We start from the raw sequence: 25,086 nt of genomic DNA on the forward strand, positions 1-25,086 counted from the left end.
CCGTTGCGCAATGGTTAGCGCGTTCGGCTGTTATCCGAAAGGTTGTTGGCTCAAGCCCACCCGGGAACGTTGGTGTTTAGTTTTATAAGTAACGTAAAAAGTCAAAGTTTTTCCACAATACCTGAAGACTATTTAATTTTTGGGCTTCCGTGGCGCAATGGTTTGCGCGTTCATCTGTTAACTGAAAGGTTGGTGGTTCGAGCCGAACCGGAAGCGGTGTTGTGAGGTGTCAGATGTAACCCAAAATATAAAAGTTTTTCCACAATACCTGACGACAATTTAATTTTTGGGCTTTTGTGGTGCAATGGTTAGCGCATTCGGCTGTTATCTTAAAGGTTGGTGGCTCAAGCCCACGCGGGAACGTTGGTGTTAAGTTTTATAAGTAATGTAAAAAGTCAAAGTTTTTCCACAATACCTGACAACATTTTAAATTCTAAGCCTCCGTGGCGCAATGCTTAGTGCGTTCGGCTTTTAACCGAAAGGTTGGTGGTTCGAGCCCATCCGGGAGCGTTGTTGTGAGGTCGTAGATGTGACGTAAAAATTCAGAGTTTTTCCACAATACCTGACGACCATTTAATTTTTGGGCGTCCGTGGCGCAATGGTTAGCGCGTTCGGCTGTTAACCGAAAGGTTGGTGGTTCGAGCCCATCCGGGAGCGGTGTTGTGAGGTCGCAGATGTAACGTAAAAATTCAGAGTTTTTCCACAATACCTGACGATAATTTAATTGTTGGGCTTCCGTGGCGCAATGGTTAGCGCGTTCGGCTGTTAACCGAAAGGTTGGTGGTTCGAGCCCACCCGGTAGCGGTGTTGTGTGATATCAAATGTAACGTAAAAAGCTAAAGTTTTTCCACAATACCTGACAACATTTTATATTCTAAGCTTCCGTGGCGCAATGCTTAGTGTGTTCGGCTGTTAACCGAAAGGTTGATGGTTCGAGCCCATCCGGTGGCGGTGTTGTGAGGTCTCAGATGTGACGTAAAAAGTCAAAGTTTTTGCACAATACCTGACGACCATTTAATTTTTGGGCTTCCGTTGCGCAATGGTTAGCGCGTTCGGCTGTTAACCGAAAGGTTGGTGGTTCGAGCCCACCCAGGAACGGTGTTGTGTGATATCAAATGTAACGTAAAAAGCTAAAGTTTTTCCACAATACCTGACAACATTTTATATTCTAAGCTTCCGTGGCGCAATGCTTAGTGTGTTCGGCTGTTAACCGAAAGGTTGGTGGTTCGAGCCCATCCGGTGGCGGTGTTGTGAGGTCTCAGATGTGACGTAAAAAGCCAAAGTTTTTCCACAATACCTGACGACCATTTAATTTTTGGGCTTCCGTGGCGCAATGGTTAGCGTGTTCGGCTGTTATCCGAAAGGTTGGTGGTTCAAGCCCATCCGGGAGAGGTATTGTGAGGTCTCAGATGTAACGTAAAAAGTTAGAGTTTTTCCACAATACCTGACGAATCTTTTAATTTTTGGGCTTCCGTGGCTCAATGAAATTCGCGTTCGGCTTTTAACCGATAGTTTGGTGGTTCAAGCCCACCCGGGAGCGGTGTCGTGAGATCTCAAATGTAACGTAAAAAGCTAAAGTTTTTCCACAATACCTGACGACCATTTAATTTGTGGGCTTTCGTGGTTCAATGAAATTCGCGTTCGGCTTTTAACCGATAGTTTGTTGGTTCAAGCCCATCCGGGAGCGGTATTGTGAGGTCTCAGATGTAACGTAAAAATCAGAGTTTTTCCAAAATACCTGACGACCATTTAATTTTCGGGCTTCCGTGGCGCAATGGTTAGCGCGTTCGGCTGTTACCCGAAAGGTTGGTGGTTCGAGCCCACCCGGGAACGTTGGTGTTAAGTTTTATAAGTAACGTAAAAAGTCAAAAATTTTCCAGAATACCTGAAGACCATTGAATTTTTGGGCTTCCGTGGCTCAATGGTTATCGCGTTCATCTGTTAACCGAAAGGTTGGTGGTTCGAGCCCACCCGGGAGCGGTGTTGTGAGATCTCAAATGTAACGTAAAAAGCCAAAGTGTTTCCACAATACCTGACGCCCATTTAATTTTTGGGCTTCCATGGCGTAATGGTTAGCGCGTTCGGCTGTTAACCGAAAGGTTGCTGGTTAGGGCCCATCCGGGAGCGGTGTTGTGAGGTCTCAGATGTAACGTAAAAAGTCAGAGTTTTTCCACAATAGCTGACGAACATTTAAATTTTGGGCTTCCGTGGCTCAATGAAATTCGCGTTCGGCTTTAAACCGATAGTTTGGTGGTTCAAGCCCATCCGGGAGCGGTATTCTGAGGTCTCAGATGTAACGTGAAAAGTCAGAGTTTTTCCACAATAGCTGACGAACATTTAATTTTTGGGCTTCCGTGGCTCAAAGAAATTCGCGTTCGGCTTTTAACCGGTAGTTTGGTGGTTCAAGCCCATCCGGGAGCGGTGTTGTGAGATCTCAAATGTAAAGTAAAAAGCTAAAGTTTTTCCACAATACCTGACAACATTTTATATTCTAAGCTTTCGTGGCGCAATGCTTAGTGTGTTCGGCTGTTAACCGAAAGGTTGATGGTTCGAGCCCATCCGGTAGCGGTGTTGTGAGGTCTCAGATGTGACGTAAAAAGTCAAAGTTTTTCCACAATACCTGACGAACATTTAATTTTTGGGCTACCGTGGCTCAAAGAAATTCGCGTTCGGCTTTTAACCGGTAGTTTGGTGGTTCAAGCCCATCCGGGAGCGGTGTTGTGAGATCTCAAATGTAAAGTAAAAAGCTAAAGTTTTTCCACAATACCTGACGACCATTTAATTTTTGGGCTTCCGTGGCTCAATGAAATTCGCGTTCAGCTTTCAACCGATAGTTTTAGGGTTCAAGCCCATCCGGGAGCGGTATTGTGAGTTCTCAGATGTAATGTAAAAAGTCAGAGTTTTTCCAAAATACCTGACGAACATTTCATTTTTGGGCTTCCGTGGCTCAATGGTTAGCACGTTCGGCTCTTAACCGAATGGTTGGTGGTTCGAGCCCACCCGGGAGCGGTGTTGTGAGATCTCAAATGTAACGTAAAAAGCCAAAGTTTTTCCACAATACCTGACGACCATTTAGTTTTTGGCCTTCCGTGGCGCAATGGTTAGCGCGTTCGGCTGTTACTCGAAAGGTTGGTGGTTCAGCCCATCCGGGAACGGTGTTGTGAGGTCTCAGCTGTAACCCAAATATAAAAGTTTTTCCACCTGACGACCATTTAATTTTTGGGCTTCCGTGGCGCAATGGTTAGCGCCTTCCGCTGTTAACCGAAATGTTGGTGGTTCGAGCCCACCCGGGAGCAGTGTTGTGAGATATCAAATGTAACGTAAAAAACAGAGTTTTTCCAAAATATCTGACGAACATTTAATTTTTGGGCTTCCGTGGCTGAATGGTTAGCGCGTTCGGCTGTTATTCGAAAGGTTGGTGGCTCATGCCCACCAGGGAACGTTGGTGTTAATTTTTATAAGTAACGTAAAAAGTCAAAGTTTTTCCACAATACCTGAAGACCATTTAATTTTTGGGCTTCCGTTGCGCAATGGTTATCGCGTTCATCTGTTAACCGAAAGGTTGGTGGTTCGAGCCCACACGGGAGCGGTGTTGTGTGATATCAAATGTAACGTAAAAAGCCAAAGTTTTTCCACAATACATGACAATATTTTATATTCTAATCTTCCGTGGCGCAGTGCTTAGTGTGTTTGGCTGTTAATGAAAGGTTGGTGGTTCGAGCCCATCCGGTGGCGGTGTTGTGAGGTCTCAGATGTGACGTAAAAAGTCAAAGTTTTTGCACAATACCTGAAGACCATTTAATTTTTGGGCTTCCGTTGCGCAATGTTATCGCGTTCATGTGTTAACCGAAAGGTTGGTGGTTCGAGCCCACCCGGGAGCGGTGTTGTGAGGTCGCAGATGTAACGTAAAAATTCAGAGTTTTTCCACAATACCTGACGACCATTTAATTTTTGGGCGTCCGTGGCGCAATGGTTAGCGCGTTCGGCTGTTAACCGAAAGGTTGGTGGTTCGAGCCCATCCGGGAGCGGTGTTGTGAGATCGCAGATGTAACGTAAAAACTCAGAGTTTTTCCACAATACATGACGACCATTTAATTTTTGGGCTTCCGTGGGGCAATGGTTAGCGCGTTCGGCTGTTAACCGAAAGGTTGGTGGTTCGAGCCCACCCGGGAGCGGTGTTGTGTGATATCAAATGTAACGTAAAAAGCTAAAGTTTTTCCACAATACCTGACAACATTTTATATTCTAAGCTTCCGTGGCGCAATGCTTAGTGTGTTCGGCTGTTAACCGAAAGGTTGGTGGTTCGAGCCCATCCGGTGGCGGTGTTGTGAGGTCTCAGATGTGACGTAAAAAGTCAAAGTTTTTCCACAATACCTGAAGACCATTTAATTTTTGGGCTTCCGTTGCGCAATGGTTATCGCGTTCATCTTTTAACCGAAAGGTTGGTGGTTCGAGCCCACCCGGGAGCGGTGTTGTGTGATATCAAATGTAATTTAAAAAGCCAAAGTTTTTCCACAATACATGACAATATTTTATATTCTAAGCTTCCGTGGCGCAATGCTTAGTGTGTTCGGCTGTTAACCGAAAGGTTGGTGGTTCGAGCCCATCCGGTGGCGGTGTTGTGAGGTCGCAGATGTAACGTAAAAATTCAGAGTTTTTCCACAATACCTGACGAACATTTAATTTTTGGGCTTCCGTGGCTCAGTGAAATTCGCGTTCGGATTTAACCGATAGTTTGGTGGTTCAAGCCCATCCGTGAGCGGTGTTGTGAGATCTCAAATGTAACTTAAAAAGTTAGAGTTTTTCCACAATACCTGACGAATCTTTTAATTTTTGGGCTTCCGTGGCTCAAAGAAATTCGCGTTCGGCTTTTAACCGATAGTTTGGTGGTTCAAGCCCATCCGGGAGCGGTGTCGTGAGATCTCAAATGTAACGTAAAAAGCTAAAGTTTTTCCACAATACCTGACGACCATTTAATTTTTGGGCTTTCGTGGTTCAATGAAATTCGCGTTCGGCTTTTAACCGATAGTTTGTTGGTTCAAGCCCATCCGGGAGCGGTATTGTGAGGTCTCAGATGTAACGTTAAAATCAGAGTTTTTCCAAAATACCTGACGAACATTTAATTTTTGGGCATCCGTGGCTCAATGGTTAGCACGTTCGGCTGTTAACCGAATGGTTGGTGGTTCGAGCCAACCCGGGAGCGGTGTTTTGAAATCTCAAATGTAACGTAAAAAGCCAAAGTTTTTCCAACATACCTGACGACCATTTAATTTTCGGGCTTCCGTGGCGCAATGGTTAGCGCGTTCGGCTGTTACCCGAAAGGTTGGTGGTTCGAGCCCACCCGGGAACTTTGGTGTTAAGTTTTATAAGTAACGTAAAAAGTCAAAAATTTTCCAGAATACCTGAAGACCATTTAATTTTTGGGCTTCCGTGGCTCAATGGTTATCGCGTTCATCTGTTAACCGAAAGGTTGGTGGTTCGAGCCCACCCGGGAGCGGTGTTGTGAGATCTCAAATGTAACGTAAAAAGCCAAAGTGTTTCCACAATACCTGACGCCCATTTAATTTTTGGGCTTCCGTGGCGCAATGGTTAGCGCGTTCGGCTGTTAACCGAAAGGTTGGTGGTTCGAGCCCACCCGGGAGCGGTGTTGTGTGATATCAAATGTAACGTAAAAAGCTAAAGTTTTTCCACAATACCTGACAACATTTTATATTCTAAGCTTCCGTGGCGCAATGCTTAGTGTGTTCGGCTGTTAACCGAAAGGTTGGTGGTTCGAGCCCATCCGGTGGCGGTGTTGTGAGGTCTCAGATGTGACGTAAAAAGTCAAAGTTTTTCCACAATACCTGAAGACCATTTAATTTTTGGGCTTCCGTTGCGCAATGGTTATCGCGTTCATCTTTTAACCGAAAGGTTGGTGGTTCGAGCCCACCCGGGAGCGGTGTCGTGAGATCTCAAATGTAACGTAAAAAGCTAAAGTTTTTCCACAATACCTGACGACCATTTAATTTGTGGGCTTTCGTGGTTCAATGAAATTCGCGTTCGGCTTTTAACCGATAGTTTGTTGGTTCAAGCCCATCCGGGAGCGGTATTGTGAGGTCTCAGATGTAACGTAAAAATCAGAGTTTTTCCAAAATACCTGACGACCATTTAATTTTCGGGCTTCCGTGGCGCAATGGTTAGCGCGTTCGGCTGTTACCCGAAAGGTTGGTGGTTCGAGCCCACCCGGGAACGTTGGTGTTAAGTTTTATAAGTAACGTAAAAAGTCAAAAATTTTCCAGAATACCTGAAGACCATTGAATTTTTGGGCTTCCGTGGCTCAATGGTTATCGCGTTCATCTGTTAACCGAAAGGTTGGTGGTTCGAGCCCACCCGGGAGCGGTGTTGTGAGATCTCAAATGTAACGTAAAAAGCCAAAGTGTTTCCACAATACCTGACGCCCATTTAATTTTTGGGCTTCCATGGCGTAATGGTTAGCGCGTTCGGCTGTTAACCGAAAGGTTGCTGGTTAGGGCCCATCCGGGAGCGGTGTTGTGAGGTCTCAGATGTAACGTAAAAAGTCAGAGTTTTTCCACAATAGCTGACGAACATTTAAATTTTGGGCTTCCGTGGCTCAATGAAATTCGCGTTCGGCTTTAAACCGATAGTTTGGTGGTTCAAGCCCATCCGGGAGCGGTATTCTGAGGTCTCAGATGTAACGTGAAAAGTCAGAGTTTTTCCACAATAGCTGACGAACATTTAATTTTTGGGCTTCCGTGGCTCAAAGAAATTCGCGTTCGGCTTTTAACCGGTAGTTTGGTGGTTCAAGCCCATCCGGGAGCGGTGTTGTGAGATCTCAAATGTAAAGTAAAAAGCTAAAGTTTTTCCACAATACCTGACAACATTTTATATTCTAAGCTTTCGTGGCGCAATGCTTAGTGTGTTCGGCTGTTAACCGAAAGGTTGATGGTTCGAGCCCATCCGGTAGCGGTGTTGTGAGGTCTCAGATGTGACGTAAAAAGTCAAAGTTTTTCCACAATACCTGACGAACATTTAATTTTTGGGCTACCGTGGCTCAAAGAAATTCGCGTTCGGCTTTTAACCGGTAGTTTGGTGGTTCAAGCCCATCCGGGAGCGGTGTTGTGAGATCTCAAATGTAAAGTAAAAAGCTAAAGTTTTTCCACAATACCTGACGACCATTTAGTTTTTGGGCTTCCGTGGCTCAATGAAATTCGCGTTCAGCTTTCAACCGATAGTTTTAGGGTTCAAGCCCATCCGGGAGCGGTATTGTGAGTTCTCAGATGTAATGTAAAAAGTCAGAGTTTTTCCAAAATACCTGACGAACATTTCATTTTTGGGCTTCCGTGGCTCAATGGTTAGCACGTTCGGCTCTTAACCGAATGGTTGGTGGTTCGAGCCCACCCGGGAGCGGTGTTGTGAGATCTCAAATGTAACGTAAAAAGCCAAAGTTTTTCCACAATACCTGACGACCATTTAGTTTTTGGCCTTCCGTGGCGCAATGGTTAGCGCGTTCGGCTGTTACTCGAAAGGTTGGTGGTTCAGCCCATCCGGGAACGGTGTTGTGAGGTCTCAGCTGTAACCCAAATATAAAAGTTTTTCCACCTGACGACCATTTAATTTTTGGGCTTCCGTGGCGCAATGGTTAGCGCCTTCCGCTGTTAACCGAAATGTTGGTGGTTCGAGCCCACCCGGGAGCAGTGTTGTGAGATATCAAATGTAACGTAAAAAACAGAGTTTTTCCAAAATATCTGACGAACATTTAATTTTTGGGCTTCCGTGGCTGAATGGTTAGCGCGTTCGGCTGTTATTCGAAAGGTTGGTGGCTCATGCCCACCAGGGAACGTTGGTGTTAATTTTTATAAGTAACGTAAAAAGTCAAAGTTTTTCCACAATACCTGAAGACCATTTAATTTTTGGGCTTCCGTTGCGCAATGGTTATCGCGTTCATCTGTTAACCGAAAGGTTGGTGGTTCGAGCCCACACGGGAGCGGTGTTGTGTGATATCAAATGTAACGTAAAAAGCCAAAGTTTTTCCACAATACATGACAATATTTTATATTCTAATCTTCCGTGGCGCAGTGCTTAGTGTGTTTGGCTGTTAATGAAAGGTTGGTGGTTCGAGCCCATCCGGTGGCGGTGTTGTGAGGTCTCAGATGTGACGTAAAAAGTCAAAGTTTTTGCACAATACCTGAAGACCATTTAATTTTTGGGCTTCCGTTGCGCAATGTTATCGCGTTCATGTGTTAACCGAAAGGTTGGTGGTTCGAGCCCACCCGGGAGCGGTGTTGTGAGGTCGCAGATGTAACGTAAAAATTCAGAGTTTTTCCACAATACCTGACGACCATTTAATTTTTGGGCGTCCGTGGCGCAATGGTTAGCGCGTTCGGCTGTTAACCGAAAGGTTGGTGGTTCGAGCCCATCCGGGAGCGGTGTTGTGAGATCGCAGATGTAACGTAAAAACTCAGAGTTTTTCCACAATACCTGACGACCATTTAATTTTTGGGCTTCCGTGGGGCAATGGTTAGCGCGTTCGGCTGTTAACCGAAAGGTTGGTGGTTCGAGCCCACCCGGGAGCGGTGTTGTGTGATATCAAATGTAACGTAAAAAGCTAAAGTTTTTCCACAATACCTGACAACATTTTATATTCTAAGCTTCCGTGGCGCAATGCTTAGTGTGTTCGGCTGTTAACCGAAAGGTTGGTGGTTCGAGCCCATCCGGTGGCGGTGTTGTGAGGTCTCAGATGTGACGTAAAAAGTCAAAGTTTTTCCACAATACCTGAAGACCATTTAATTTTTGGGCTTCCGTTGCGCAATGGTTATCGCGTTCATCTTTTAACCGAAAGGTTGGTGGTTCGAGCCCACCCGGGAGCGGTGTTGTGTGATATCAAATGTAATTTAAAAAGCCAAAGTTTTTCCACAATACATGACAATATTTTATATTCTAAGCTTCCGTGGCGCAATGCTTAGTGTGTTCGGCTGTTAACCGAAAGGTTGGTGGTTCGAGCCCATCCGGTGGCGGTGTTGTGAGGTCGCAGATGTAACGTAAAAATTCAGAGTTTTTCCACAATACCTGACGAACATTTAATTTTTGGGCTTCCGTGGCTCAGTGAAATTCGCGTTCGGATTTAACCGATAGTTTGGTGGTTCAAGCCCATCCGTGAGCGGTGTTGTGAGATCTCAAATGTAACTTAAAAAGTTAGAGTTTTTCCACAATACCTGACGAATCTTTTAATTTTTGGGCTTCCGTGGCTCAAAGAAATTCGCGTTCGGCTTTTAACCGATAGTTTGGTGGTTCAAGCCCATCCGGGAGCGGTGTCGTGAGATCTCAAATGTAACGTAAAAAGCTAAAGTTTTTCCACAATACCTGACGACCATTTAATTTTTGGGCTTTCGTGGTTCAATGAAATTCGCGTTCGGCTTTTAACCGATAGTTTGTTGGTTCAAGCCCATCCGGGAGCGGTATTGTGAGGTCTCAGATGTAACGTTAAAATCAGAGTTTTTCCAAAATACCTGACGAACATTTAATTTTTGGGCATCCGTGGCTCAATGGTTAGCACGTTCGGCTGTTAACCGAATGGTTGGTGGTTCGAGCCAACCCGGGAGCGGTGTTTTGAAATCTCAAATGTAACGTAAAAAGCCAAAGTTTTTCCAACATACCTGACGACCATTTAATTTTCGGGCTTCCGTGGCGCAATGGTTAGCGCGTTCGGCTGTTACCCGAAAGGTTGGTGGTTCGAGCCCACCCGGGAACTTTGGTGTTAAGTTTTATAAGTAACGTAAAAAGTCAAAAATTTTCCAGAATACCTGAAGACCATTTAATTTTTGGGCTTCCGTGGCTCAATGGTTATCGCGTTCATCTGTTAACCGAAAGGTTGGTGGTTCGAGCCCACCCGGGAGCGGTGTTGTGAGATCTCAAATGTAACGTAAAAAGCCAAAGTGTTTCCACAATACCTGACGCCCATTTAATTTTTGGGCTTCCGTGGCGCAATGGTTAGCGCGTTCGGCTGTTAACCGAAAGGTTGGTGGTTCGAGCCCACCCGGGAGCGGTGTTGTGTGATATCAAATGTAACGTAAAAAGCTAAAGTTTTTCCACAATACCTGACAACATTTTATATTCTAAGCTTCCGTGGCGCAATGCTTAGTGTGTTCGGCTGTTAACCGAAAGGTTGGTGGTTCGAGCCCATCCGGTGGCGGTGTTGTGAGGTCTCAGATGTGACGTAAAAAGTCAAAGTTTTTCCACAATACCTGAAGACCATTTAATTTTTGGGCTTCCGTTGCGCAATGGTTATCGCGTTCATCTTTTAACCGAAAGGTTGGTGGTTCGAGCCCACCCGGGAGCGGTGTTGTGTGATATCAAATGTTATTTAAAAAGCCAAAGTTTTTCCACAATACATGACAATATTTTATATTCTAAGCTTCCGTGGCGCAATGCTTAGTGTGTTCGGCTGTTAACCGAAAGGTTGTTGGTTCGAGCCCATCCGGGAGCGGTGTTGTGAGGTCGCAGATGTAACGTAAAAATTCAGAGTTTTTCCACAATACCTGACGAACATTTAATTTTTGGGCTTCCGTGGCTCAGTGAAATTCGCGTTCGGATTTAACCGATAGTTTGGTGGTTCAAGCCCATCCGTGAGCGGTGTTGTGAGATCTCAAATGTAACGTAAAAAGTTAGAGTTTTTCCACAATACCTGACGAATCTTTTAATTTTTGGGCTTCCGTGGCTCAAAGAAATTCGCGTTCGGCTTTTAACCGATAGTTTGGTGGTTCAAGCCCATCCGGGAGCGGTGTCGTGAGATCTCAAATGTAACGTAAAAAGCTAAAGTTTTTCCACAATACCTGACGACCATTTAATTTTTGGGCTTTCGTGGTTCAATGAAATTCGCGTTCGGCTTTTAACCGATAGTTTGTTGGTTCAAGCCCATCCGGGAGCGGTATTGTGAGGTCTCAGATGTAACGTTAAAATCAGAGTTTTTCCAAAATACCTGACGAACATTTAATTTTTGGGCATCCGTGGCTCAATGGTTAGCACGTTCGGCTGTTAACCGAATGGTTGGTGGTTCGAGCCAACCCGGGAGCGGTGTTTTGAAATCTCAAATGTAACGTAAAAAGCCAAAGTTTTCCTACATACCTGACGACCATTTAATTTTCGGGCTTCCGTGGCGCAATGGTTAGCGCGTTCGGCTGTTACCCGAAAGGTTGGTGGTTCGAGCCCACCCGGGAACTTTGGTGTTAAGTTTTATAAGTAACGTAAAAAGTCAAAAATTTTCCAGAATACCTGAAGACCATTTAATTTTTGGGCTTCCGTGGCTCAATGGTTATCGCGTTCATCTGTTAACCGAAAGGTTGGTGGTTCGAGCCCACCCGGGAGCGGTGTTGTGAGATCTCAAATGTAACGTAAAAAGCCAAAGTTTTTCCACAATACATGACAATATTTTATATTCTAAGCTTCCGTGGCGCAATGCTTAGTGTGTTCGGCTGTTAACCGAAAGGTTGGTGGTTCGAGCCCATCCGGTAGCGGTGTTGTGAGGTCTCAGATGTGACGAAAAAAGTCAAAGTTTTTGCACAATACCTGAAGACCATTTAATTTTTGGGCTTCCGTTGCGCAATGTTATCGCGTTCATCTGTTAACCGAAAGGTTGGTGGTTCGAGCCCACCCGGGAGCGGTGTTGTGAGGTCGCAGATGTAACGTAAAAATTCAGAGTTTTTCCACAATACCTGACGACCATTTAATTTTTGGGCGTCCGTGGCGCAATGGTTAGCGCGTTCGGCTGTTAACCGAAAGGTTGGTGGTTCGAGCCCATCCGGGAGCGGTGTTGTGAGGTCGCAGATGTAACGTAAAAATTCAGAGTTTTTCCACAATACCTGACGATAATTTAATTGTTGGGCTTCCGTGGCGCAATGGTTAGCGCGTTCGGCTGTTAACCGAAAGGTTGGTGGTTCGAGCCCACCCGGGAGCGGTGTTGTGTGATATCAAATGTAACGTAAAAAGCTAAAGTTTTTCCACAATACCTGACAACATTTTATATTCTAAGCTTCCGTGGCGCAATGCTTAGTGTGTTCGGCTGTTAACCGAAAGGTTGGTGGTTCGAGCCCATCCGGTGGCGGTGTTGTGAGGTCTCAGATGTGACGTAAAAAGTCAAAGTTTTTGCACAATACCTGAAGACCATTTAATTTTTGGGCTTCCGTTGCGCAATGTTATCGCGTTCATCTATTAACCGAAAGGTTGGTGGTTCGAGCCCACCCGGGAGCGGTGTTGTGAGATCTCAAATGTAACGTAAAAAGCCATAGTTTTTCCAGAATACCTGACGACCATTTAATTTTTGGGCTTCCGTGGCGCAATGGTTAGCGCGTTCGGCTGTTAACCGAAAGGTTGGTGGTTCGAGCCCATCCGGGAGCGGTGTTGTGAGGTCGCAGATGTAACGTAAAAATTCAGAGTTTTTCCACAATACCTGACGAACATTTAATTTTTGGGCTTCCGTGGCTCAGTGAAATTCGCGTTCGGATTTAACCGATAGTTTGGTGGTTCAAGCCCATCCGTGAGCGGTGTTGTGAGATCTCAAATGTAACGTAAAAAGTTAGAGTTTTTCCACAATACCTGACGAATCTTTTAATTTTTGGGCTTCCGTGGCTCAAAGAAATTCGCGTTCGGCTTTTAACCGATGGTTTGGTGGTTCAAGCCCATCCGGAAGAGGTGTTGTAAGATCTCAAATGTAACGTAAAAAGGTAAAGTTTTTCCACAATACGTGACGACCATTTAATTTTTGGGCTTCCGTGGTTCAATGAAATTCGCGTTCGGCTTTTAACCGATAGTTTGTTGGTTCAAGCCCATCCGGGAGCGGTATTGTGAGGTCTCAGATGTAACCTAAAAATCAGAGTTTTTCCAAAATACCTGACGAACATTTAATTTTTGGGCTTCCGTGGCTCAATGGTTAGCACGTCCGGCTGTTAACCGAATAGTTGGTGGTTCGAGCCAACCCGGGAGCGGTGTTTTGAGGTCTCAGATGTGACGTAAAAAGTCAAAGTTTTTCCAACATACCTGACGACCATTAAAACTTAACATCAACGTTCCCGGATGGGCTCGAACCACCAACCTTTCGGTTAAAAGCCGAACGCACTAAGCATTGCGCCACGGAGGCTTAGAATTTAAAATGTTGTCAGGTATTGTGGAAAAACTTTGACTTTTTACATTACTTATAAAACTTAACACCAACGTTCCCGCGTGGGCTTGAGCCACCAACCTTTAAGATAACAGCCGAATGCGCTAACCATTGCACCACAAAAGCCCAAAAATTAAATTGTCGTCAGGTATTGTGGAAAAACTTTTATATTTTGGGTTACATCTGACACCTCACAACACCGCTTCCGGTTCGGCTCGAACCACCAACCTTTCAGTTAACAGATGAACGCGCAAACCATTGCGCCACGGAAGCCCAAAAATTAAATAGTCTTCAGGTATTGTGGAAAAACTCTGACTTTTTACGTAACATCTGAAACCTCACAGCACCACTCCCGGGTGCGCTCGAACAAACAACCTTTCGGTTAACAGATGAACGCGCTAACCATTGCGCAACGGAAGCCCAAAATTTAAATGTTCGTCAAGTATTGTGGAAAAACTCTGACTTTTTACGTAACATCTGAGACATCACAAGACCACTCCCGGATGGGCTCGAACCACCAAACTATCGGTTAAAAGCCGAATGCGAATTTCATTGAGCCACGGAAGCTCTGAAATTAAATGTTCGTCAGGTATTGTGGAAAAACTTTGACTTTTTACGTAACATCTGAAACCTCACAGCACCGCTCCCGGGTGCGCTCGAACCACCAACCTTTCGGTTAACAGATGAACGCAATAACCATTGCGCAACGGAAGCCCAAAAATTAAATAGTCTTCAGGTATGGTGGAAAAACTTTTATATTCTAGGTTACAGCTGACACCTCACAACAGCGCTCCCGCATGGGCTCGAACCACCAACCTTTCGGTTAAAAGCCGAACGCACTAAGCATTGCGCCACGGAAGCTTAGAATTTAAAATGTTGTCAGGTAGATTGGAAAAACTTTGGCTTTTTACGTTACATTTGAGGCCTCACAACACCGCTCCCGGATTGGCTCGAACCACCAACGTTTCGGTTAACAGATGAACGCGATAACCATTGCGCAAAGGAAGCACAAAAATTAAATGGTCTTCAGGTATTGTGAAAAAACTTTTTTATTCTGGGTTACAGCTGACACCTCACAACACCGCTCCCGGATGGGCTCGAACCACCAACCTTTCGGTTAAAAGCCGAACGCACTAAGCATTGCGCCACGGAAGCTTAGAATTTAAAATGTTGTCAGGTATTGTGGAAAACTTTGACTTTTTACGTTACTTATAAAACTTAACACCAACGTTCCCGGGTGGGCTTGAGCCACCAACCTTTAAGATAACAGCCGAACGCGCTAACCATTGCACCACGGAAGCCCAAAAATTAAACTGTCGTCAGGTATTGTTGAAAAACTTTGTCTATTTACGTTACATTTGAGACCTCCCAACACCGCTCCCGGATGGGCTCAAACCATTAACCTTTCGGTTAACAGCCGAACGCGCTAACCATTGAGCCATTGAAGCTCAGAAATTAAATGGTTGTCAGGTATTGTGGAAAACTTATAACTTTTTACGCTACATCTGAGACCCCACAACACCTCTCCCGGGTGGGCTGCAAACACCAACCTTTCGGTTAACAGCCGAACGCGCTAACCATTGCGCAACGGAAGCCCAAAATTTAAATGTTCGTCACGTATTGTGGAAAAACTCTGACTTTTTACGTAACATCTGAGACATCACAACACCACTCCCGGATGGGCTCGAACCACCAACCTTTCGGTTAACAGATGAACGCAATAACCATTGCGCAACGGAAGCCCAAAAATTAAATGGTCTTCAGGTATTGTGGAAAAACTTTCACTTTTTACGTTACTTATAAAACTTAACACCAACGTTCCCGGGTGGGCTTGAGCCACCAACCTTTCGGATAACAGCCGAACGCGCTAACCATTGCACCACGGAATCCCAGAAATTAAATGGTCTTCAGGTTTTGTGGAAAAACTTTTATATTCTAGGTTACAGCTGACACCTCACAACACCGCTCCCGGATGGGCTCGAACCACCAACCTTTCGGTTAAAAGCCGAACGCACTAAGCATTGCGCCACAGAAGCCCACAACTTAAATGGTCGTCAGGTATTGTGGAAAAACTTTAGCTTTTTACGTTACATTTGAGATCTCACAACACCGCTCCCGGATGGGCTTGAACCACCAAACTATCGGTTAAAAGCCGAAGGCGAATTTCATTGAGCCACGGAAGCCCAAAAATTAAATGGTCGTCAGGTACTGTGGTAAAACTTTTATATTTTGGGTTACAGCTGACACCTCACAACACCGCTCCCGGATGGGCTCGAACCACCAACCTTTCGGGTAACAGCCGAACGCGCTAACCATTGCGCCACGGAAGCCCAAAAATTAAATGTCGTCATATACTGTGGAAAAAATTTTATATTTTGGGTTACAGCTGACACCTCACAACACCTCACAACACCGCTCCCGGATGGGCTCGAACCACCAACCTTTCGGGTAACAGCCGATCGCGCTAACCATTGCGCCACGGAAGCCCAAAAATTAAATGGTCGTCAGGTATTTTGGAAAAACTTTGACTTTTTACGTCACATATGAGACCTCACAACACCGCTCCCGGATGGGCTCGCACCACCAACCTTTCGGTTAACAGCCGATTGTGCTAAACCTTGCGCCACAGAAGCCCACAAATTAAATGGTCGTCAGGTATTGTGGAAAAACATTGGCTTTTTACGTTACATTTGAGATCTCACAACACCGCTCCCGGATGGGTTTGAACCACCAAACTATCGGTTAAAAGCCGAACGCGAATTTCATTGAGCCACGGAAGCCCAAAAATTAAATGGTCGTCAGGTACTGTGGAAAAACTTTTATATTTTGGGTTACAGCTGACACCTCACAACACCGCTCCCGGATGGGCTCGAACCACCAACCTTTCGGGTAACAGCCGAACGCGCTAACCAATGCGCCACGGAAGCCCAAAAATTAAATGTCGTCATATACTGTGGAAAAACTTTTATATTTTGGGTTACAGCTGACACCTCACAACACCTCACAACACCGCTCCCGGATGGGCTCGAACCACCAGCCTTTCGGATAACAGCCGAACGCGCTAACCATTGCACCACAGAATCCCAAAAATTAAATGGTCGTCATATACTGTGGAAAAACTTTTATATTTTGGGTTACAGCTGACACCTCACAACACCTCACAACACCGCTCCCGGATGGGCTCGAACCACCAACCTTTCGGGTAACAGCCGATCGCGCTAAACATTGCGCCACGGAAGCCCAAAAATTAAATGGTCTAATTGTATTTTGGAAAAACTTTGACTTTTTACGTCACATATGAGACCTCACAACACCGCTCCCGGATGGGCTCGCACCACCAACCTTTCGGTTAAAAGCCGAACGTGCTAAACCTTGCGCCACAGAAGCCCACAAATTAAATGGTCGTCAGGTATTGTGGAAAAACATTGGCTTTTAACGTTACATTTGAGATCTCACAACACCGCTCCCGGATGGGCTTGAACCACCAAACTATCGGTTAAAAGCCGAACGCGAATTTCATTGAGCCACGGAAGCCCAGAAATTAAATGGACGTCAGGTATTGTGGAAAAACTTTAGCTTTTTACGTTACATCTGACACCTCACAACACCGCTCCCGGATGGGCTCGAACCACCAACCTTTCGGTTAACAGCCGAACGCGCTAACCATTGCGCCACGGAAGCCCAAAAATTAAATGGTCGTCAGGTATTGTGGAAACACTTCGGCTTTTTACGTTACATTTGAGATCTCACAACACCGCTCCCGGATGGGCTCGAACCACCAACCTTTCGGTTAACAGGTGAACGCGAAAACCATTGCGCAACGGAAACCCAAAAATTAAATGGTCTTCAGGTATTGTGGAAAAACTTTGGCTTTTTACGTTACATTTGAGATCTCACAACACCGCTCCCGGGTGGACTCGAACCACCAACCTTTCGGTTAACAGCCGAACGCACTATCCACTGAGCCACGGAAGCTCAGAAATTAAATGATTGTTAGTTGCTATTTTTGAAAGTGGCTGCGAGTCAGAGCAATCATCATCATCATCTTCATTAAGTGTAGTATCCTGCTCCAGTTCACCACGAATATAACTGATCACACTAGATCGCTGCTCTTCAGGAATTGATTTCATTAGTTTCATTTTAGGGTTTAAGAAAACTGCCATTTTATGGTACTTGTTGATCGTGAACTTTTGAAGCTCTGCAAAGAGTAGCTCTTTGCACTACGAAATACAATTATAACAAGTGTTTCGTTTTACTGTACGTGAAGTTCTTAAAACACCAATTTTTGGAAAAGAACTATACCTTTTTAATTTCTGGATGATCATCTTCTTTTTTGAGTCTGTCCAGCCATGGAATAACAAGGTGCAAAGTAGGTTTTTTTTCCTGACAAAGATCATTACTGCAAGATCTGTAACATTCCAGTATCTTGATGGTGGATTTTAACATTTCCATGTCTATTTGGAAAAAAAGTCTCTCCTCTCCTCGTTCTGACAATAATTTTCTAATTTGGTCTTTTGCCTCGTACACGGACTCAATCATTTCCAACCGCGAATTCCATCGAGTACACACTTCTTGTTTCAGAGTTTTCACCAACTTTCTTTGCAATCCAGACTTTTTGAAGTAGGTTACGTGGTCCAAAATCAGGTTTAATTGGTGTGCGGCGCACCAAAACCATGGATACTTTCTCAAATCTGACACCATATTGGCAGCACCGTCGGAAACAAAATAAATATCTTTGTTCTCTAATTCAAATTCTTTCAATACCTCTAATAAAACAAGCTCACGGATATTATCGCCTGATTTTTTTTATCAATTTCTCTTGTACCTAAAACTTTGCACTAAAGTCTAAAGTCTTCCTGGTAAAAATGAACCGTTACAGAAATGTACTACACCATTCTGAAACTGTCTGTCCAGCCGTCTGTTGTGAGTGCTATAGATTTAACTGAATCCAAATCCATAATTAGTTTCTTCTTCACTTTACGGTAGAGATCCTCGCAGTTTCTGCTAACTGTAGGTAGGTTTGGAAGTACTAACGACGCGTCGATATTTCCATGCTGAGCACCAACAGATATTAGTGAATTTGCTAATATGCGAAAACCTTCACCTTGGATTGATCTGAAGGGTCGAATGTCCATTGTAACCATTTTAGAGCAATCTGATAGTACTCGTTTTTTGGTTCTTGAGCTTATTGACGATTGTCCATGACTCAGAAAATTTGTAATCTTAAAGCATTTCACATGGTTATTATTATGAAGTAGTCATTATTTTATCACTTAAACATAATTAGAAAGAATTTCTTTCTTACACAGAAAAAAAGTGTTTAAGTTTGCAACATATGAACATGTTATAAAGTTAAACATTGGTGTGAGGTAATGTTTATTGCTTCAATGTAGATGTCTAATTACATCTCTGTTTCTCTATAAGGATCCTTAAAATGTGTTGCAAATAGAAACACTTCTTATTTTATCACGTTTAAGAGGTAAACACAGAATAATCTTAACACTAAGCTAAACATCAACGTTTGCCGGGTGTTATTTAATGTAACATGTTTTTAATACTTTGGTATGAGGTTTCAATTTTTTAAATCATTATTTTATGAAGAATTATATTTTAGAAAAACAATTAAAAAGTGGAGGTATATTTTACCACAAGGTGGTTTATTCATAATGAAACCCATAATGGTTTTCATTTTATATTGAGAAAAGGACTTCTTTACTCAAATTTTGAGCAAAATATATGTTTAAAGTGATGGTACGACATGAAAAATAAATAAGCTTTCTTGGCTTTAATAATAGAACATTTCCAACAGGTCGGCTAGATTTGTTTAAATAGGTATATTTCCATTGCGTAGAATTCCGTTAGACCGAATCCCGCCAAAGTTTCTAATGAATTTAGCCCAACCGCGGGTTTCGTATTTACAATTCAAACGAAGCTATTTATCGAATTAAGCGACCTCAAAAGTCCTAACGTTTTCAATACATTCGTACTGCCTAGGAAGCGCCACTATATTTGACAACTATGTAACAAGATGATAATAAAAAACGACCTCAGGAAGTTTTCAACACCGTGTTTTCAAAATATATAATATAATAGTATACAGAAAAAGCGAAAATTGGACTCGGGTTAAGCATTTAACAAAAACAATTTCTTCCAAAAAAAAACGTTTTCGTTCAAAACCGGGTTAGGTTAGTAATATTTTATAAATCATTTAACATTGTTACGCCTTTTCCAAAATATTGATGTTTATCTTCATTGACTTCTCAAATAATATTCCTATTCCAAAACGTTACTGTTCGGTTAGGTTTGGTTTGGCTTGGTAAGAAGTACGTCTCTTCCTCATTGGGGCGGTTATACACTTCAAGTAAAGTAATACTGCTGGCTTAAAGTATTTTCATAAAGAATATAACATAAAAAATAAATAAATATTGGCAATTGGTTTTTTTTATGTCACTTTTTTATGGACAGGAACGTAGAGATTCGAGACACTAGGAATTACGATAGTGTTTCAAATCCTCTGTATTGAGGGCTTAAAGGCTTGGAGTGAGTCGAAAGATAAATACACATCCTATTTTTTAGTTGTACCATGCGTACCACAATGTTGCCAGGCGTTTATTGAAGGATGCTTGGGTACTTGGTACAGACTGTTACGTCTACCAAGTTTCCTAGCATCCAAGAATAAATAGGATTCATAGAAGCCAGTGTTATGGGCATGTCATGGGTCAAGTCGTTAAATATATCGACGCAGTTAAATAGCTGATGGCATTATTTTATCCACTTTCCCATTGCCTTTCGAGTGGAAGTTCAACTTTGGCACGGACGACAGATGGCGCTCTTAAATTTCTACCGCCAAAAATCGTTGTTGTCTGCTCGTTTTCCCCTTCCGCGTTTTTTCGTTATAAACTTATGATTTAACGAACTGTTAAGATAAAATTTCATATTTCCTAAGACAGATAAGCTTCTACTCCTTTCATCTTACTCCCAGTTAGATTACAAGCTGGTGTTAAAAAAAATTCAACGGCGAAAAAAGTATTTGACAATCTTATCTAAGAATATTTTTTAAATATAAAAAAAAATGTTTACATTATACGCCCCCTATTTGTGAAAGACCTTATTTTCGCACTTTTATCATTCTTTATTTGAATTTGAAAGGTAGTGCTTCATAATTCAATCTTCTGTAATAACTTTCTTCGGAAAATAATATTTCAAACGTTACAGAGTCTTGCAAGGGGATTGCTTTTGCGGATTTTTGTGAGTATTTAACTGAATAATAAAATGGAGGAGGATAATAATTTAAGTAAAGAGGAAATCAGGAAACGTAAAGCAAGGGAAAGAATGAGGGCAAAAAGGTTAGATCCTGAATTTAGGAAACGAGAAAATGAAAGGAGAAGAGTGTTAGCAGCTGAAAAAAAGGCTGTTTCGGGAACAGGTTCTAGCACACCCAATGTTGGTCCTACCGCGAGGCCAGTTGGCCATGATTCTGCGAAAGATGACGCATTAAATAAAAGCTCTAATGAAAGTACCGTAAGCGTAGGCATATCTATTAATGAGGAACCCAATAATGTACAAAATGATAATGCTAATATTAGTGAAATAATCGAAGGCGATGAACAAGTACGAGCCTAGCTTATGTGTGATTGGGTTGTGGCTTCCATGTTTTGGGGACATTTGCTTTTTGTGTGGCGAGGTATGATTCAGCTTTGATATGGACAAATGTTACAAATCATACTGGTAGACTAAGAATACGGTTGAGGTAATCTAACTGGGAGTAAGATGAAAGGAGTAGAAGCTTATCTGTCTTAGGAAATATGAAATTTTATCTTAACAGTTCGTTAAATCATAAGTTTATAACGAAAAAACGCGGAAGGGGAAAACGAGCAGACAACAACGATTTTTGGCGGTAGAAATTTAAGAGCGCCATCTGTCGTCCGTGCCAAAGTTGAACTTCCACTCGAAAGGCAATGGGAAAGTGGATAAAATAATGCCATCAGCTATTTAACTGCGTCGATATATTTAACGACTTGACCCATGACATGCCCATAACACTGGCTTCTATGAATCCTATTTATTCTTGGATGCTAGGAAACTTGGTAGACGTAACAGTCTGTACCAAGTACCCAAGCATCCTTCAATAAACGCCTGGCAACATTGTGGTACGCATGGTACAACTAAAAAATAGGATGTGTATTTATCTTTCGACTCACTCCAAGCCTTTAAGCCCTCAATACAGAGGATTTGAAACACTATCGTAATTCCTAGTGTCTCGAATCTCTACGTTCCTGTCCATTATGAACAGTGCTGAGAGAATGATACATCAGAAAGAGCCATTCAAATCGAATTGCCGAAAATATTATCCATATTTTCATTTCATATAACTGAGAAAACAAATTATTATGGTTCTGAGAGGAGCTTCCCATTTTGGTTGTTGTTCTCAAAAATATATCGCAATGCACGGGCCTCGATAGATATTGGAGGCAATGAAGGAAATATATCACAATGCGTGGGCCTTGATAGATACAGGAGACAATGTAGGAAATATAACGCAATGCACGGGCCTAAAAAGATATAAGAGACAATGTACGAAATATAACGCAATGCACGGGCCTTGATAGATATAGGAGGCAATGATTTAACGACTTCAGTACTTGGGTTTATCTTTAATATTTAAATAAATATAATTATTTTTAATTATTTTAATCGCCAGTAAATAACTTTAAAAATAGTTAAATCGTTTAATATATTAATTTAATATATATTTTATATTCTAAGCTTCCGTGCCGCAATGCTTAGTGTGTTCGGCTGTTAACCGAAAGGTTGGTGGTTCGAGCCCATCCGGTAGCGGTGTTGTGAGGTGTCAGACGTGACGTAAAAAGTCAAAGTTTTTCCACAATACCTGAAGACCATTTAATTTTTGGGCTTCCGTTGCGCAATGTTATCGCGTTCATCTGTTAACCGAAAGGTTGGTGGTTCGAGCCCACCCGGGAGCGGTGTTGTGAGATCTAAAATGTAACGTAAAAAGCCAAAGTGTTTCCACAATACCTGACGACCGTTTAATTTTTGGCCTTGAGTGGCGCAATGGTTAGCGCGTTCGGCTGTTAACCGAAAGGTTGGTGGTTCGAGCCCATCCGGGAGCGGTGTTTTAAGGTCTCAGATGTAACGTAAAAAGTCAGAGTTTTTCCACAATACCTGACGAACATTTAAATTTTGGGCTTCCGTTGCGCAATGGTTAGCGCGTTCGGCTGTTAACCGAAAGGTTGGTGTTTGCAGCCCACCCGGGAGAGGTGTTGTGGGGTCTCAGATGTAGCGTAAAAAGTTATAAGTTTTCCACAATACCTGACAACCATTTAATTTCTGAGCTTCAATGGCTCAATGGTTAGCGCGTTCGGCTGTTAACCGAAAGGTTAATGGTTTGAGCCCATCCGGGAGCGGTGTTGGGAGGTCTCAAATGTAACGTAAATAGACAAAGTTTTTCAACAATACCTGACGACAGTTTAATTTTTGGGCTTCCGTGGTGCAATGGTTAGCGCGTTCGGCTGTTATCTTAAAGGTTGGTGGCTCAAGCCCACCCGGGAACGTTGGTGTTAAGTTTTATAAGTAACGTAAAAAGTCAAAGTTTTCCACAATACCTGACAACATTTTAAATTCTAAGCTTCCGTGGCGCAATGCTTAGTGCGTTCGGCTTTTAACCGAAAGGTTGGTGGTTCGAGCCCATCCGGGAGCGGTGTTGTGAGGTGTCAGCTGTAACCCAGAATAAAAAAGTTTTTTCACAATACCTGAAGACCATTTAATTTTTGTGCTTCCTTTGCGCAATGGTTATCGCGTTCATCTGTTAACCGAAACGTTGGTGGTTCGAGCCAATCCGGGAGCGGTGTTGTGAGGCCTCAAATGTAACGTAAAAAGCCAAAGTTTTTCCAATCTAACCGACAACATTTTAAATTCTAAGCTTCCGTGGCGCAATGCTTAGTGCGTTCGGCTTTTAACCGAAAGGTTGGTGGTTCGAGCCCATGCGGGAGCGCTGTTGTGAGGTGTCAGCTGTAACCTAGAATATAAAAGTTTTTCCACCATACCTGAAGACCATTTAATTTTTGGGATTCCATGGTGCAATGGTTAGCGCGTTCGGCTGTTATCCGAAAGGTTGGTGGCTCAAGCCCACCCGGGAACGTTGGTGTTAAGTTTTATAAGTAACGTAAAAAGTCAAAGTTTTTCCATAATACCTGAAGACCACTTAATTTTTGGGCTTCCGTTGCGCAATGGTTATTGCGTTCATCTGTTAACCGAAAGGTTGGTGGTTCGAGCGCACCCGGGAGCGGTGCTGTGAGGTTTCAGATGTTACGTAAAAAGTCAAAGTTTTTCCACAATACCTGACGAACATTTAATTTCAGAGCTTCCGTGGCTCAATGAAATTCGCATTCGGCTTTTAACCGATAGTTTGGTGGTTCGAGCCCATCCGGGAGTGGTCTTGTGATGTCTCAGATGTTACGTAAAAAGTCAGAGTTTTTCCACAATACTTGACGAACATTTAAATTTTGGGCTTCCGTTGCGCAATGGTTAGCGCGTTCGGCTGTTATCCGAAAGGTTGTTGGCTCAAGCCCACCCGGGAACGTTGGTGTTTAGTTTTATAAGTAACGTAAAAAGTCAAAGTTTTTCCACAATACCTGAAGACCATTTAATTTTTGGGCTTCCGTTGCGCAATGGTTATCGCGTTCATCTGTTAACCGAAAGGTTGTTTGTTCGAGCGCACCCGGGAGTGGTGCTGCGAGGTTTCAGATGTTACGTAAAAAGTCAGAGTTTTTCCACAATACCTGAAGACTATTTAATTTTTGGGCTTCCGTGGCGCAATGGTTTGCGCGTTCATCTGTTAACTGAAAGGTTGGTGGTTCGAGCCGAACCGGAAGCGGTGTTGTGAGGTGTCAGATGTAACCCAAAATATAAAAGTTTTTCCACAATACCTGACGACAATTTAATTTTTGGGCTTTTGTGGTGCAATGGTTAGCGCATTCGGCTGTTATCTTAAAGGTTGGTGGCTCAAGCCCACGCGGGAACGTTGGTGTTAAGTTTTATAAGTAATGTAAAAAGTCAAAGTTTTTCCACAATACCTGACAACATTTTAAATTCTAAGCCTCCGTGGCGCAATGCTTAGTGCGTTCGGCTTTTAACCGAAAGGTTGGTGGTTCGAGCCCATCCGCGAGCGTTGTTGTGAGGTCGCAGATGTGACGTAAAAAGTCAAAGTTTTTCCAAAATACCTGACAACAATTAGGTTTCTGAGCTTCCGTGGCTCAATGGTTAGCGCAATCGGCTTTTATCCGAAAGGTTGGTGGCTCAAGCCCACCCGGGAACGTTGATGTTAAGTTTTAATGGTCGTCAGGTATGTTGGAAAAACTTTACTTTTTACGTCACATCTGAGACCTCAAAACACCGCTCCCGGGTTGGCTCGAACCACCAACTATTCGGTTAACAGCCGGACGTGCTAACCATTGAGCCACGGAAGCCCAAAAATTAAATGTTCGTCAGGTATTTTGGAAAAACTCTGATTTTTACGTTACATCTGAGACCTCACAATACCGCTCCCGGATGGGCTTGAACCAACAAACTATCGGTTAAAAGCCGAACGCGAATTTCATTGAACCACGGAAGCCCAAAAATTAAATGGTCGTCACGTATTGTGGAAAAACTTTACCTTTTTACGTTACATTTGAGATCTTACAACACCTCTCCCGGATGGGCTTGAACCACCAAACTATCGGTTAAAAGCTGAACGCGATTTTCACTGAGCCTAGGAAGCCCAAAAATTAAATGTTCGTCAGGTATTGTGGAAAAACTCTGACTTTTTACGTTACATCTGAGACCTCACAATACCGCTCCCGGATGGGCTTGAACCACCAAACTATCGGTTTAAAGCCGAACGCGAATTTCATTGAGCCACGGAAGCCCAAAAATTA

At 43.3% G+C, this 25,086-nt stretch overlaps 5 non-coding genes across 5 annotated transcripts; all 5 read left to right on the forward strand.

Annotated features, from left to right (window-relative positions):
• The first annotated feature begins 2,936 nt into the window (after positions 1–2,936).
• TRNAK-CUU (transfer RNA lysine (anticodon CUU)) lies at positions 2,937–3,009 on the forward strand. The gene has a single exon. It is a non-coding gene; the product is annotated as a tRNA-Lys (tRNA).
• Positions 3,010–5,571: 2,562 nt separating this feature from the next.
• Positions 5,572–5,644, forward strand: TRNAN-GUU (transfer RNA asparagine (anticodon GUU)). Its single transcript has one exon. It is a non-coding gene; the product is annotated as a tRNA-Asn (tRNA).
• Positions 5,645–7,334: 1,690 nt separating this feature from the next.
• Positions 7,335–7,407, forward strand: TRNAK-CUU (transfer RNA lysine (anticodon CUU)). Its single transcript has one exon. It is a non-coding gene; the product is annotated as a tRNA-Lys (tRNA).
• Positions 7,408–9,969: 2,562 nt separating this feature from the next.
• TRNAN-GUU (transfer RNA asparagine (anticodon GUU)) lies at positions 9,970–10,042 on the forward strand. Its single transcript has one exon. It is a non-coding gene; the product is annotated as a tRNA-Asn (tRNA).
• Positions 10,043–11,877: 1,835 nt separating this feature from the next.
• Positions 11,878–11,950, forward strand: TRNAN-GUU (transfer RNA asparagine (anticodon GUU)). Its single transcript has one exon. It is a non-coding gene; the product is annotated as a tRNA-Asn (tRNA).
• Positions 11,951–25,086: the final 13,136 nt, after the last annotated feature.

Source organism: Phalangium opilio, unplaced genomic scaffold, assembly GCF_054372755.1.
Source record: "Phalangium opilio isolate 3A_F unplaced genomic scaffold, DU_Popi_V2 ptg000003l_1, whole genome shotgun sequence".
Lineage (NCBI taxonomy): Eukaryota > Metazoa > Arthropoda > Arachnida > Opiliones > Phalangiidae > Phalangium > Phalangium opilio.